The sequence below is a fragment of the Arachis ipaensis genome, chromosome B2 (genome assembly GCF_059453495.1).
Source record: "Arachis ipaensis isolate K30076 ecotype BB chromosome B2, ASM5945349v1, whole genome shotgun sequence".
Classification (NCBI taxonomy): domain Eukaryota; kingdom Viridiplantae; phylum Streptophyta; class Magnoliopsida; order Fabales; family Fabaceae; genus Arachis; species Arachis ipaensis.
This window is the reverse complement of record NC_142437.1, coordinates 11,448,321-11,462,774: the sequence shown is the minus strand read 5'-3', so window position 1 is coordinate 11,462,774 and position 14,454 is coordinate 11,448,321. Positions and strand designations below refer to the sequence as shown.

The following is a 14,454-nucleotide window of genomic DNA, read 5'->3' as shown; positions in this document are numbered from 1 at the left end:
AAAATTCTTCCATTGTTGTAGAGGAGACTGGATGTAGGTTGCATAGCACAAGGCAACCAAATCAGGATACATGCTGGTGTTAGCTTTTCTCTTCTCTGCTATGTTCTGTTTTCTGATATTCATAAGACAAAAATAAATTCTCATAAATTTTCGCTACTGAGTACAAAGTTTGTTTTAAAAGGGTCATAACAACAACTTAAAAAGAAGGCATAGATTCAATCCCCTTCTCTAAGCCTACCACAACCTTCATGTGACATCTTGAATATTGATATCCAAAATTAAAAAAAAAAAGGGTTATATTCTGATTTGTTAATCACACGTTTTTATTTTTAATATTGGATTAACAATTGTATTTTTTTGAATTGTGACTGTCGTGGTATTTTTTTAAAATATTAGATGATTTAATTTAGGGAGTAGAAATTTGATGATTCGATTTTTAAGAGATACAGAAATTGGACCATCCGATTTTTGGCTCTCTGATTTTTATACTCAGACCTTTCGATTTGTGTTTAAAATTAAAAAATCTGATTTGTATATCCCAACTTTTTTTTATTTTTTAAACACAAATCGAAAGTCCAATTTATATACTTTTCATAATTTTAAAAAATACCAAAAATTATAATATTAAAATATATCACTCATTTTATTTTCATATCTAAAATTTTTAATCTAGTTAATCATTGAGATAAATTACAATCAGAATATTACATATCACAAGTGTACTAAGAACATATAATAATTACAAAAATTGGGATATATGCACTCAGAATATAATTGTATGGGTTTTCTAGCTTCAGTATCTGAGATACGTACGATGGGCTATATATAAGATGTAACCAAGATCAACACTTGAATTTTTTTTTTCAAATTTAGCAAGTTCCGGATAAACTTTTCTCAAAGTTCTTTGAAACAATAAAAGCATATGACAAATCGATAATACATGCACTCAAAGGACATCAATCGACTAAATACAATGTGAGACATAGTTAAGACATTGAATTTTGAGATTAGTTTGTCTTTCTCTTGTTTTAAGTAATTAATTAGTTGACATATTACGATATTTTTATTTACTTAATTTTAATAAACATGTTAAGATATTTTGATTTAATTAGTTAGAAGATATGTTAGAATAATAATATGTTAGATTCACTTAATTTAATTAATTGATATGTTAGAATAATTCGATTTAAATAGTTACAGTAGGTGTTAAAATATTAACATATTAAATTATTTTGATTTAATTAATTGGTTTACATATTAGGATTGTTAAATTTAGAGCTCCATTATTGGAAAGCTTCAAAAAAAAAAATTTTAGTTTTTGACTTATAAAAAGTTACATTAATATTGTTTGGTACAATTTTTTAAATATATATTTAATTTTTCGAAAAGTTATTTAAAAGCTTTTTAAGAAGTAAAAAAATTTGACTTCTCTCCTTCTCAAAACTTATTTTATCACTCTTATTTATTAAAATAATTTTAAAATAAATACTTCTATGATAAAAATTCAAACACAAAATAACTTATTTATAAGTTATTTCTAATATAAGTTTTTATGTTTTAAACTCCTTTTACAGAAAAATTTAATTAAATTGTTTATTTAAACTGGCCATTAATTAGTTAGAAGATCAGTAGTGAGGATATATTAGGATATTATTAATTAATGTTGTTATTTGATTATATCCCTAAATTAGAGTATTTTTTTATTAAAATTATTTTAGATGTGTTAGAATAATAACATATTAGATTAACTTGATTTAATTAATTAGTTGATATGTTAGGATAATTCGATTTAAGTAGTTATAAGACCTAATTAAAATATATTAGGATATTATCAATTAATGTTATTAATGAATATATCCATAAGTTAGAGTACTTTTTATTTAAATACTTAATTATAATATTTAATTACACTAAATACCAGAAGTCCTGAATTAGATAAGATTAATTATTATAATTTAGTTATTATAAAATATATAATACGCTATTACAAAAATTTCAATCAATTGTATTTTTACGTATGTCTAGGTTGTTTTTGTTACGTCGTGTGATGTTGTTTATTTCATTGTCTAATGTCCTACCATCTTATATTAAGGAGGTTGGATTTAGACAGTAATTAAATTAAGAAATTTTATGTCTGACAATGCCTTGCTCTCTATATTTTTTGAGCGATAGAGACCCAAGTCAAAAAATATTAATACTAAAGACAAAAAATGCATATCAACTTGATTCAAAAAGAGATGCAATACAAACACAATGACAATAACAATTCATAGGCATGTTAAAAACAAAATAGGAGATACAAATAATAACCAAATTTCATTGGTCCGAGAGTTGGAACATCCTCGCCTGATATGACCTTCTTGTCAGCATAGACCACATCTCTTCTCCAAATGCTCCACATAGTCCATTTTATTTCACAGTCATATCGAAATTGATCTTCCCTTTGCCTTCCGCCACATGGACAGATTGGACTTAAGCCTTGCACCGTACCATGGGTCCCATATCTTTTCGTCTGATATCAGTAAAAATTCTATCTTATAAACCTTGAAAATTGAAGACATCTGGTACATGAAATTCAAGAAGGTGCCCCACTCAATGCTCTTTACAGAACATGCCGCAAGTGCATAACGACATGAATAATGCAAAGGTTGGAATAGCCCACATACAGTCGCACGTACGCAAATTGTGCCAAACGTGATAAAAAGTCTGGATCCATCCTTTTAGAGGCTCCACCTCCTCCACACTGAACACCAATGCTCGATAATCACAGTAGGTGACTTTCATCTTCAGTAGGGTCTCTCTATTCTTCTTTATAGCTGCAAACAGATGTTATGAAAATATCTAACCACCTTGCAGTTGAGCATGTGCTTCGTTCGTGACCTTTGCACACAAATAGTTGTTGCAACCTCTCATAAGTTACCCTCACAATAGCCGCCATGGGAAGATTCCTCATTCCCTTTAAAACAACATCGATACATTCTGGAGATTCGTCGTCATGTGACTATTCCTACAACCTTCATCACCATGCTGGAGCCATAATTCCTTTCTAAACTTCGGTATCCATTCCAACATATCCTTTGATAACCCCCTCAGGCGTCCATGTACCGCTCACATCCCTTTTTGCTTGGACTATACGCTACATTGATAAGATACAGCTTGCTCTGTGCTGATTTAAACTAGGTCATGAAGTTAGATGCATGTGATGTATATGCAATAAGTATAGCGAGCTGTTGGAGGATGTCAACCACTATTGGGTGCAATGCATATGGCTTGAGATCTATCAGATATGAAAAGAATGCCATGTTGTGGAGTAATGTGCTACCTCAAATTTATGAGAAAAAAAGATCATGACTCGGTAGACTCAAACTCTACTCGTGCAAAAGCTATAGGCAGAATATTGTTATTATCATCTTGGGTCATAGCAATTAGTAGCACACCCTTATATTTGCCATACAAATGTGTCCTATCAACCGATACAAACGGCTTGCAGCACTTAAATGCTTCGATATACGGAGGGAAGGCCCAAAACACCTTATCAAGCTGGCTACAATATCTTGTTGGGAATAATACACCATTTCCCATTGAGAAAATACCTTTCACAGAGAAATAAAATAGACACAATCACAACACAAGAATTTAACGTGGAAAACCCCAATTACTGGAGAAAAAAAAACCACGGCCGTTGTCAAATGACAACCAAAGAATATCACTATGTGAAAATTGTTACAACACATAGACTTCTTTCTCTCTAACACCGGCACCCAGTACACCCACACTCTCAAAGCAAATATTTAACTACACCTCACAACACTTTCTAATCAAAGAGTATAGAGGAAAAGAAAAGTCAGATACAAGCTTTAAGTGTTTCCGACTGGTGCAAACAATATGGAGAACTTAGCCTCATATTTATAGCCTAGGCCACCCACTCCATTTGCTATCCTAGGCAATGTGGGACTAATTCAACCAAATCCTAACAATCTCCACCTTGATTGAAATAGTCATACATCTTCAGCTTCCATAGTCAACATCGACAATTCTTTGCTGCCATTATCTATACCGACAATCATAGTTCAGAGAACTATCATACTCCACCATGAAAGTATACTCACTTGGAATCAGACCACTCCAAGTATTTTGCCTTGGTACATATCGAAACCTTGCTGAAAATTCATGGTGCAACTTCCAAATTGGCTTTTTCTGGAAGTTCTTCAGCCATCGACATAACTCCGCCACACACCTTGCATCTCAACACCAACCAATGCCCGTGTGCAATTGTGGACCCGATTGCCACAACTTATCCTTATACATGGCAGTGCGACAATACCATGAGAATACTTCTTCTTCAATGCCTTGTGCAAACCTGATTGTATCAACACATCCTTGACTTGTATTTGCCACAAGCCAAAATTGATTCTTCCATCAAATTTCTCTATTTCAAGTTTCACAGCACTTGAATATCCTGACATTGTTGCAACCATATACTGGAATAGTATAACTCAACTGTAGACCGTGCACTAGGAAGGGTCCCCAAGAAAGAGAGGTGGGTCACAATGGACACACTTAAATACCAAGTCTTTCCTTAGCCAGAACCTTTCCAAACTGCACTCTCACAGTATCACACTGCCTTCCAGCAACAACAACAGCAACTAAAGATCAACCTCAAGCCACATGACAAAATTCTTTTCTGATGTGGAAGGTCAGACTAGGCTGCAACTACAGAGCATACTAAGAATAAATCCCACCGAACCGAAGCTCTGATACCACATGTTGGGAATAATACACCATTCCCCCTTGAGAAAATACCTTTCACAGAGAAATAAAATAGACACAATCACAACACAAGAATTTAACGTGAAAAACCCCAATTACTGGAGAAAAAAACCACGGCCGTTGTCAAATGACAACCAAAGAATATCACTATGTGAAAATTGTTACAACACATAGACTTCTTTCTCTCTAACACCGGCACCCCAGTACACCCACACTCTCAAAGCAAATATTTAACTACACCTCACAACACTTTCTAATCAAAGAGTATAGAGGAAAAGAAAAGTCAGATACAAGCTTTAAGTGTTTTCGACTGGTGCAAACAATATGGAGAACTTAGCCTCATATTTATAGCCTAGGCCACCCACTCCATTTGCTATCCTAGGCAATGTGGGACTAATTCAACCAAATCCTAACACATCTTTCAATCATGTTCCCATTGTAATAAGGAATAGCAACGCAATCGTGTAGGGCACGAGGGAGGCATTGTTGCAAAGTTTGTAATAGGATAAAAATCTTGTTATACGACTCTCAGATAATAGAGCTGTTCATCGCCGACTCGTCGATGTTCTGCTTCTGCTTTCCTGTCGCCATTTCATTCGCCTGAGCCATGTTCCCTTATTTTAGTTGCTATGTTCCTCTGTTTTTAGATCTGCTCCTCTATTTTGGATATGTTCCTGTGTTCTTCAAATTTTTTATTTCGAATAGAATGTTTTTAAGATATTTTGGAATGTTAGTTTGTCCCTATTTTAGTTGCTCTGTTCTTCTATTTTAGATATGTTCTTGAGTTGTTCTTCAATTTTGTTTTATTTCTAATAGAATTTTTTAGTATATTTTCGATTTTTTTATCAGTACGATCCGATCCGTAAAATTTAGTACGGATCTTATCAAAATTTTGATCATATCTAATCTGATTGAATTCGTGTGCAACCCTAAAATTTTCATTAATATTTAACACGAAAAGCTCTAAAATCGACTAAAAATCACATGTCGAAATTCCGAAAGAAATTCTACTATATTTAGAATAATTATACAGTATAATATTTAGCCGTCGTAGTTTGAAAAACAATAAAGAGTCATCATTTGTTTTTTTTTAACTTTTTTTTTCATGCATTAGTTTTTTTTTTTGTTTATTTTATATTCTTTAATTATTGAAAAATAAATTTATAATTTTAGATATAATAATTATGTAATTATAGGTATTACATATATAAAATTATAAAATTATGGATGTTAAGTAAAATAAAGTAATTTTGTGTTATTGTATCCCCAACATTACTTATTACACAATATGCTTTCCATATTTTTAGAGGCTTAAGATTTACAAATAGTGATGTTCTGCCAATGAGTAATGTTCTCCCAATGAGTATCCATTTCTATCATAAAAAATAATAGAGATGTTATCCCCAAAAATATTTTCGACATATAAACCTGTATTTTATAATTTTTGGACATTATCCATTCAGAGATAAAAATGCACATCAATTTTATATAAAATTTTATATCTTTCTCATGGTTTTCTTTCTTGTCTTTCCCTCTTGCTAAAAAAATGGAAGAAATCCATAGCCTAATTATAGGCGAACTTCAGGGTTATTAACTTATTATTAAGGTGACGTTGCACAATAATATTTATTATGCATCATTAGAAATTTTTTTTCTTCTTTACGTATTTTTCAACACAGATAACTCGGTTATTACTATACACAAACGCATTTCTCACCTATCCTTTCTAAAACTTTAATTATTTACACAATAATTAAGTTATCAGTGCAATTAGATATTCTTTAAAAATGAATTTTTATTCAATTTTTAGAAGAGAAAAAAAATAAAAAATAAGTAACTTTTTTAATTTTTTAAACCATCAATATCGTAAAAGTAGATATTTAAGTAAATAACTTTCTTAAAAGGTTGACCAAATTTTAAAACACAAATAGCATTTTTTTTCTAAGTTACTGTGCACAAGGTCTCAAATTTCTTTTTCTTTGTTCAGTTTTTCAAACTGCACCGTTATTGTGAATTGAATGCCGAGTCATTGTGAATTCTTTTATACTTATTTACCTTCGGTCTTTCGCTAGTTTTGTGGTTGTGTTCTATTGCCTTTAGATTATGCACATCAAGTGATGCTGCTAATTGAGATAAATAATTCAAGTTTTCTGTGACCTACTTCGAGTCGATCGATGTTCGTTGGCTTGCAAATTTAGAATATGTCATCCGCTGAGTTTGTTAATTTGGATTTGGAATTTGGATCGGTGTTTAACTTTATCAATTTTTCTTAGAGTATATACCCACTTTGGTCCTCAAAGAATTTTAAACTGGACACTTTAGTCCCTAACTAAAATTAATTACTCGATTGATCCCTAACAATTAATTCCGTCAGTCACTTAGGTCCTTTACTCCGTTAACTCTAACGAAGGACAAAATGGTCCCTGACAACTCTAACAAGGGACAAAATGATCTCTCATCTCTTTTTTTGAAAACGACACTATTCTTCCCCAATTTTTATCATATCTCGCATAACCTTAATATTCATACTCTCCTTCTTCACCTTCACATTCTTCTTTTTCATCTTTTCCTTCCTCCTCTTTAGCTCCAAGATTAAGCTATCGTGTAATTGTCACACGTATCGCACCTACCTCAACATGTCATGGACCACACACTTTCTAAATTTTTGTTACTGGTACATCCACCTCCTCTGCACTTCACCCACTAAAAGCATCCACTTTCACGTCTTCGATAACATCACCTCCAACCCGGACACGTCCACGACATCCTCAAGACCAAGTTCCACAACTATTCCAAGGGCACGCCTTTCTCCACTCTCCAGCAAGCAATATAGATTGTTGGACATTAGGACACCATGAGAAGATTCTCCTTCGACATCATATGTAAATTCTCATTTGAAATAGACACCGAGTGCTTCATTCCTTCTTTTCCAGAGTCCAAGTTGGCAGACAGCTTCAACCTCGCTTCCAAGCTATCAGTACAACGAGCAATGTCGCCGTTGCCGCTCATATGAAAACTGAAGCGATTATTGAACATTGGTTTGGAGAAGAAGCTAAAGGAAGCGATCGGAGTGGTGGACAATGTGGTCATGGAGATGATAGGGAAGAGGAAGAGGGAGATGGCAACGACGACGACGGGTCTTAACAAATCAGACTTGCTGTCTAGATTCATGGGATCCATCGAAGACGATAACTAGTTGAGAGATATAGGCATTAGTTTCCTGAGTATGAATTGGTTGAGAACAAGTTGAGAATTTTTTTTCTTGTGAACATTAAATTTATAGAGTGTGCATTGTGTAGTTTGAAGTTACAGTGTTAAACTGCTAGTGTTGTGCGAGATATGATGGAAATTGGGAGAGAACAGTGTCGTTTTCAAATAAAGGAGATCAGGGACCATTTTGTCCCCTGTTAGAGTTGTCAAGGACTAGTTTGTCCTCCGTTAGAGTTAACGGAGTAAAGGACCCAAGTGACTGACGGAATTAATTGTTAGGGACCAATCGAGTAATTAATTTTAGTTGGGGACTAAATTGTCCAGTATGAAATTCTTTGAGGACCAAAATGGATATATACTCTTTTTCTTAATTACAAAAAGAAAAAGTAAAAAATAGAATAGAAAAAGAAAAAAAAAATTACCATCTGTAATAAAGCAGAACCACAATCACAAACCGCTGTATTCACAAAACCGAGTTGAATTGAATTACGGCAGGTTGACTTAAACTTCGTAAGCCATCTGTGAAATATAAAACAAAAGTCAAGATAATTTGATACTATATATACAAGATAAAGGATCTGATATATATATATATATATATATATATATATATATATATATATATATATATATATATATGAACAATGTCGTGCACCCTCTCTCCATTGTTTTATGACTTGTTTGTATCATAAGCACTCATGAGTAAGGTAGAGAAAATCGAGATTTTACGTGAAATCGAAAAAGTAAATAAAAAATGTAAAACGTAAAATTTTAATAAGATTTAAATCATAAAATCGTCAGATTTAGTACAAATTTTATAAAATCGTAATATCGAAAGATTCTAGCTACTATGCTGATGACTCATGTTTAGATGCCATGCGATGCAATACATATACACTCTCATACATAGTTACGTACTCTAGCGAATTAACTTACCTTTGAGTTTATTTGAAAAAAAAAAAAAGAAAAAGAAAAAAAAAAGTGGGCTCCAATTTGTGGAGAAGTAGCTTCAACTCTTCAAGTCATTAGGTGGCTAAAGGTACAAAAAATAAAGTTGTCTGCCATGATTGAAAGAAATTTATGAATTTTGTGGGTGACAAAAGTTTGAAGGCGGGTCCCATGTTACTTTTTTACTATTTTTTATTAGTATACATTTGAGAAATAATTTTAGTTGATTACAAAAAAAAAGAGTAAAATTCTAATATTTAGATTAAGTCTTATTTTTGTTTTTAATATTAAAAATATTTTACTTTTTACCTCAAAAATTTTATTTCGTTTTATTTTAATTTTTTTTAAAAAAATTTAATAAAATTTTTTACAAATATAATTAAAAAATAAAATATGTTATTTTTAAAACTTAAAAATTTTACACTAAGTAGATATTTTTTATAATCTTTTTGTCAATAACAAAAAATATTTTTTAAAAATAAAAAAATATTTTTTAATCCAATTTTTAACATACAAGTTTTAAATTTTTATTTACATGTTCTCACCAGAATAACCGATTAGTCTAAGAAGTAAGAACACACAAACTGGGATTGTCATTTTCTTTAGTTACAGATCAGCATGTGCGCTTACTGAATAAATTCTTATCTATACCAAGTATATATAGCAAATAAACTTGTTATTTGTTAATATTCCCCCTCTCATTTATCCTTCCAGCCAAATACTAAAAGAAGAAAAAATGACAAATAGGTCTTTGACTTTTTACTCTGCAGACATTTACTTTTCTGAATATTGAAAAATATTTTTAAGTCTCTGACCTTCACAAAACTTGGACGGATCAGTCCCTAACGGAGGCATTTAGACAGATCAGTTCCTGACGGAAATATTTGGACGGAAGGACTGATCCGTCTAAGTTTTGTGAAGGTCAGGGACTTAAAAATATTTTTCAATGGTCAAGGACGAAAATGTCCGCGGGACAAAAGGTCAGGAACCTATTTGTCATTTTCTCCTAAAAAAATTATTACCTTCTTTCCAATTTTATTCATCTCTCTCCTTCCTTTCAATTTCGTTTCAAACAACGAAAAGATAAAGAGTTGCCTGGAACCTGAGGATAAGCAAGGCAAATTAAATGAGCAACTCAAACCATTAGATATGAAATTATGCTCATGAGTCATGAATAATCCTATAATTATATACATATAATACTAGCACATTCTTGTCCATAATAACAAAATCAGAGAGGTAATAATACAATTTCAGGATTATTCAAGAATTCTTCTCAATTCTACAAAGGTGAAATTAAAGAACGTAATAAAAGTTTTAAAGTAGCTACAATTTCTTTTAAGGAATATTAAGAACTAATATTTTTCTTTTTATATTTATTTTACATTTGAATCAGTACTAATTAACTCTTCTTTTTTTTTTTCACTAAAAATATTTGTCATTAGCCTTTTCATTTTTTTTTTTTCTATCATTAGATTTGCTTGTGTATACACAGTGTAAGAGAGTATTTTTTGAGTGACAATAAAAGAACAACACGAATATATAGCTAGGTTTCTCTCCTCTTTAATTTTACTCTATTCATCAATCCTTCTTATGATCTTATGTCACTCTTTTAGTAGTAGTGTTTCTTTTCTACAAGCATGTCTCCCTCTTTTCTCTTTAATCTTTATACATTTTTAGAGGTTAGAATTTCAACCACAAGAAGAAAAAGAGAAGGATTTGAAAAGTATAGTACAGTCTATTTTTCAATATTTTGTTCTTTAAATCCTTCTGTTTTCGCTTTTTAAACATCAACTCACTAATTAAAGCGTAAATCTATATAATATCTACTCCGACACTCTCTTACAAAAGTACTATATGCTATTTGTACAATAAAATTAATTATTAAAATTAATTACTAATATATTTATATATAAATACACGTGTTATTTAATTTATTTTTAATATATATTTATATTTCAATATGTATTTCATTGTTATGACTAATTTTAATGACCGATTTTGTTGATTGTTCTTATTATGCATGGCCTTCTCAAAAGCAAGGGTGACAGAGTGACAGAACAAGATGGATGAACTACAATAACTTAAGTAAACATTTTTGGGAGATGAATTAGTATAGAAAAGTCAAGATTATGGTATTGACAAGATCACAAGATATATAGAGAAACATACCTCCATAAGCAGCTAGAAGCTCCTACTAATGATAAAGTGGCTAGAGAGAATCATCCCAAATTCCAATTAAGTTCCAACAATGACTTCAACGCAGTGAGAATAACAACCTAAGGTTTATAGCAAAACTAGTGCAGAAAACGTGAGGAATCATAAGAATTATTGTATCTGCTCAATTATTGATTAGTAATTATGTTGATGGTCTGTGTCCTGTGAGGAGTGGGGACTGATTGGTTGTTGTCACGTACACAATGACTTGATGATGGTGGTGATGATGATGATAGTGAGATAATTTGTCATCATGTAATTATATTAGTGTTACTAGTTAAGTCCTATTTTATTAATTACAAATTCAATTTAAATTAAAATACAAAAATTTATTATTTTGTGTATTTAATTTTGTTTTTTGCAATCAAAGATTGCAAAACTCATATTTCAATGATTTTTGGTGATTGTGTCTAGTGTATGGCCCGAAAACCCATTTCGACTCCGAATATTTTAGGGGTTAATTTGGTATGATTTTATCAGGTCTAGGGTCGAGTAAATGTCTCAAAAATAGACTTAATCATTATTTTGAGTCGGTCCGGGTCATAGTTCGGGTCACTTGAATTTGGCCGGTGGCCCGGTCATCATACACAATTAATATTTTGTGTTATTAGTGATGGATGATGGCTATTCTTATGTGGAATTTAAGTATTGTAAACCTTAATATTTTGTGTTATTAGTTATTATAAGACTATAAGTTAATGTTTTATGTTTAAAATGTATAAGATTTTAGACTAATGCATAACATTGTGTTATTTGTATTGATTTAAATATTTGGTATTATTAGACAATATTAATATTGATTATGGTTATGCTTTAATTTTTAGAAAATAGTTGGTTCTTGTTATATTTTTCTAAACGAATTTTACCATGTCAAATAATGGTTGGAGCCTTGAAAATTTGAATATTTTCATATGCTAGCTTTTTTTTTTCCAAAGATAATAGGTTATATTTCATTAATTAATAAAAAATAAAATACAAAGATGTCTAAAAGCACGACAGCATAATAAAAGGTGGGGATTTTCCAATAACACTATACTGAAGGTATTCATCCAACAGTGCGTGGTCGAAAAATGAAGAAAAATCTTAAAGAAGAAAGAATGATAAATCAAATTGAATGCAACTAAGAGTTTGCCTCATGGAGATGACGACTTAAACTGGGAGTTCTTTGGATTTCACGGAGCAACTTGACAGAGCTTGCTAGAATGTCAGACGGCATTGAAGTAGAACCTTCAAAAATCAACTGGTTGCGAGCTTTCCAGCAGTTCCAGCAAATGATGGCAAGCAATTGAGGATTATGGTCAGCATTCTTCAACGGGTTAAGCATCTCTGTTGATGCAGTCCACCATGTCCAAAAGTCGTTAGGACTCTGAGGGGGAAGACAGTCACGAAGATAACTCTGAGATCATGCATCTTTAATTCTAGAGCAATCGATCAAACAATGAGTGACTGTTTCTGTTGCTTCATGACAGTAGGGGCATATTGGTGATATAGATGGGATGCGGTGATGAATCTGAGCAACCATTGGAAGCCGGTCATGGAGAGCTTTCCAGATAAATAGCTTAATTTTATGAGGTAAGTTCAACTTCCATATATCAATCCACGGTTTTTTCTGCTGCATATAATTAGGGCAAAGCTCCAGAGGCAGATGGTAAAATAATAGCCAATTCTGTAACCTGAAGTTGTATCATATTACTTGAATTTGTTCAAATCCTATTGCAATTTGTCCCTACTCTGCTGAATTTTAACTGACAAAATCCTGTTTGCAACTTCTTGGGAAAATAATTCTTGAATGAAATTCTGATTCCAATTCCTATCTTCAGTAATTAGATCTTTAACTCTTAGAACTAACTCAAAAATAGCCTGTCTATTTGGCATGTCAGAAATCATTAAAGAATACGGAGGAGACAACCAAAGATTCTCAAAGGTTCGGATATTCTCTCCAGTACCCACAGCCCAATTAAGACCTTTTTCAACAATCTTTCGGCCTTCCAGTATGCTCCTCCATCCCCAAGAAGGTAAGACTCCAATTTCTGCCGTTATAGCATTATCATTGCTAAAGTATTTACCTCTTAAGATTTTGGATAATAGGGAAGTAGGCTGTGTTACGAGTCGCCAAAACTGTTTGCCTAAAAGCGCCAGATTTTGGATTCTGAGATCTTTAAATCCAAGGCCTCCTTCTCTTCGTGGGCAAGTCATAGTGTCCCAACTAATCAAAGCCATCCGCCTTTCAGAACCTTTTTGTCCCCACCAAAACTGAGAAAGTAGAGAGTGAATTTCCGAAGAAGGTATCAAGGTATCAAGGTAATGTAATATTAACGGCCTGATTTTCACCCGGTTTTTACTCGGTATAATCATGGCCCGAAAGTATATAGGTTTCATCGGGTTTAGAGCCGGGTTCGGATCTAATAAATAAGCCCGATATATATTTCGAGTCGAATATAAGTCACATCAAACCCAATTTCACCCGATCCATGCACACTCCTAATTGTGTGTGCAAAAATAAAAAGAATATTTGTTTGGTATTTTTGTTGTTACTATTAATAAAAATAGATCAATTTTTTTCTGGTATATTTTCTCAATCAATCATTGTCAATGAAAATGACAAAAAAAAAAGAGAGATTCTTTTTCAATTTTGCTGACAATGATCAAGAAAATGTAACAAAAGAAAATTAATTTATTTTTGCTAGCAATAACAACGAAAATAACAAAAAATTCTATATTACTTTTGCCGACAATACTAGTATAAATCATATAATTTACAAAAATATAACTAAATATACAAAACGATAAAATTGTGTACAATTTATTTTATTTAAATAAAAAAGGCCGCTATTTGTTTCATTTCATTTATTTTTTATTTGAATTTTCTGTTTTATTAGTTTATTTATGTGAAAAAAATAATATTTGGCTCGGCCTAGTAACCATTTTCACATTAGCTTATGAAGTAAGGATATTTTTTTGATTTACTATGTCTGTATTAGATACATTTTATACACGATATTTATCAATGTTCTTTTAATACGTGTGTCTTCTGTATTTAACTGTATTTTAATAAAAAAAAATTTTTTATACACATCTAAATACTATCACGTATTAACGTATTCATAGTTATTCTTAACATGCATTCTTAAAATGAATTTAAAAATAATATATATTATTAATTATTAAAATAAAAAATATTTTAAATACTTTACATGATTAAAAAAGACATTAAAAATAATTAAAAAATTAATTTATATTTTATATATATGATGTGTTTTTTTATATCTTATAAAAATTTTAAACTCGTATGTTCTTGTATTCGGTATT

At 31.4% G+C, this 14,454-nt stretch overlaps 1 protein-coding gene across 2 annotated transcripts in view; it reads right to left on the bottom strand.

The window, feature by feature from the left end:
* Positions 1 to 11,307, bottom strand: part of LOC107624974 (uncharacterized) — a 38,014-nt gene extending 26,707 nt beyond the window's left edge. For both annotated transcript variants that reach the window (XM_088504822.1, XM_088504820.1), the window contains exons 1-3: positions 11,101 to 11,307; positions 9,951 to 10,030; positions 8,403 to 8,499 (exon numbers count right to left, since the gene is read on the bottom strand). The gene's annotated coding sequence lies outside the window, so the exon portion shown is untranslated. The remainder of the gene's footprint in view (positions 1 to 8,402; positions 8,500 to 9,950; positions 10,031 to 11,100) is intronic.
* Positions 11,308 to 14,454: the final 3,147 nt, after the last annotated feature.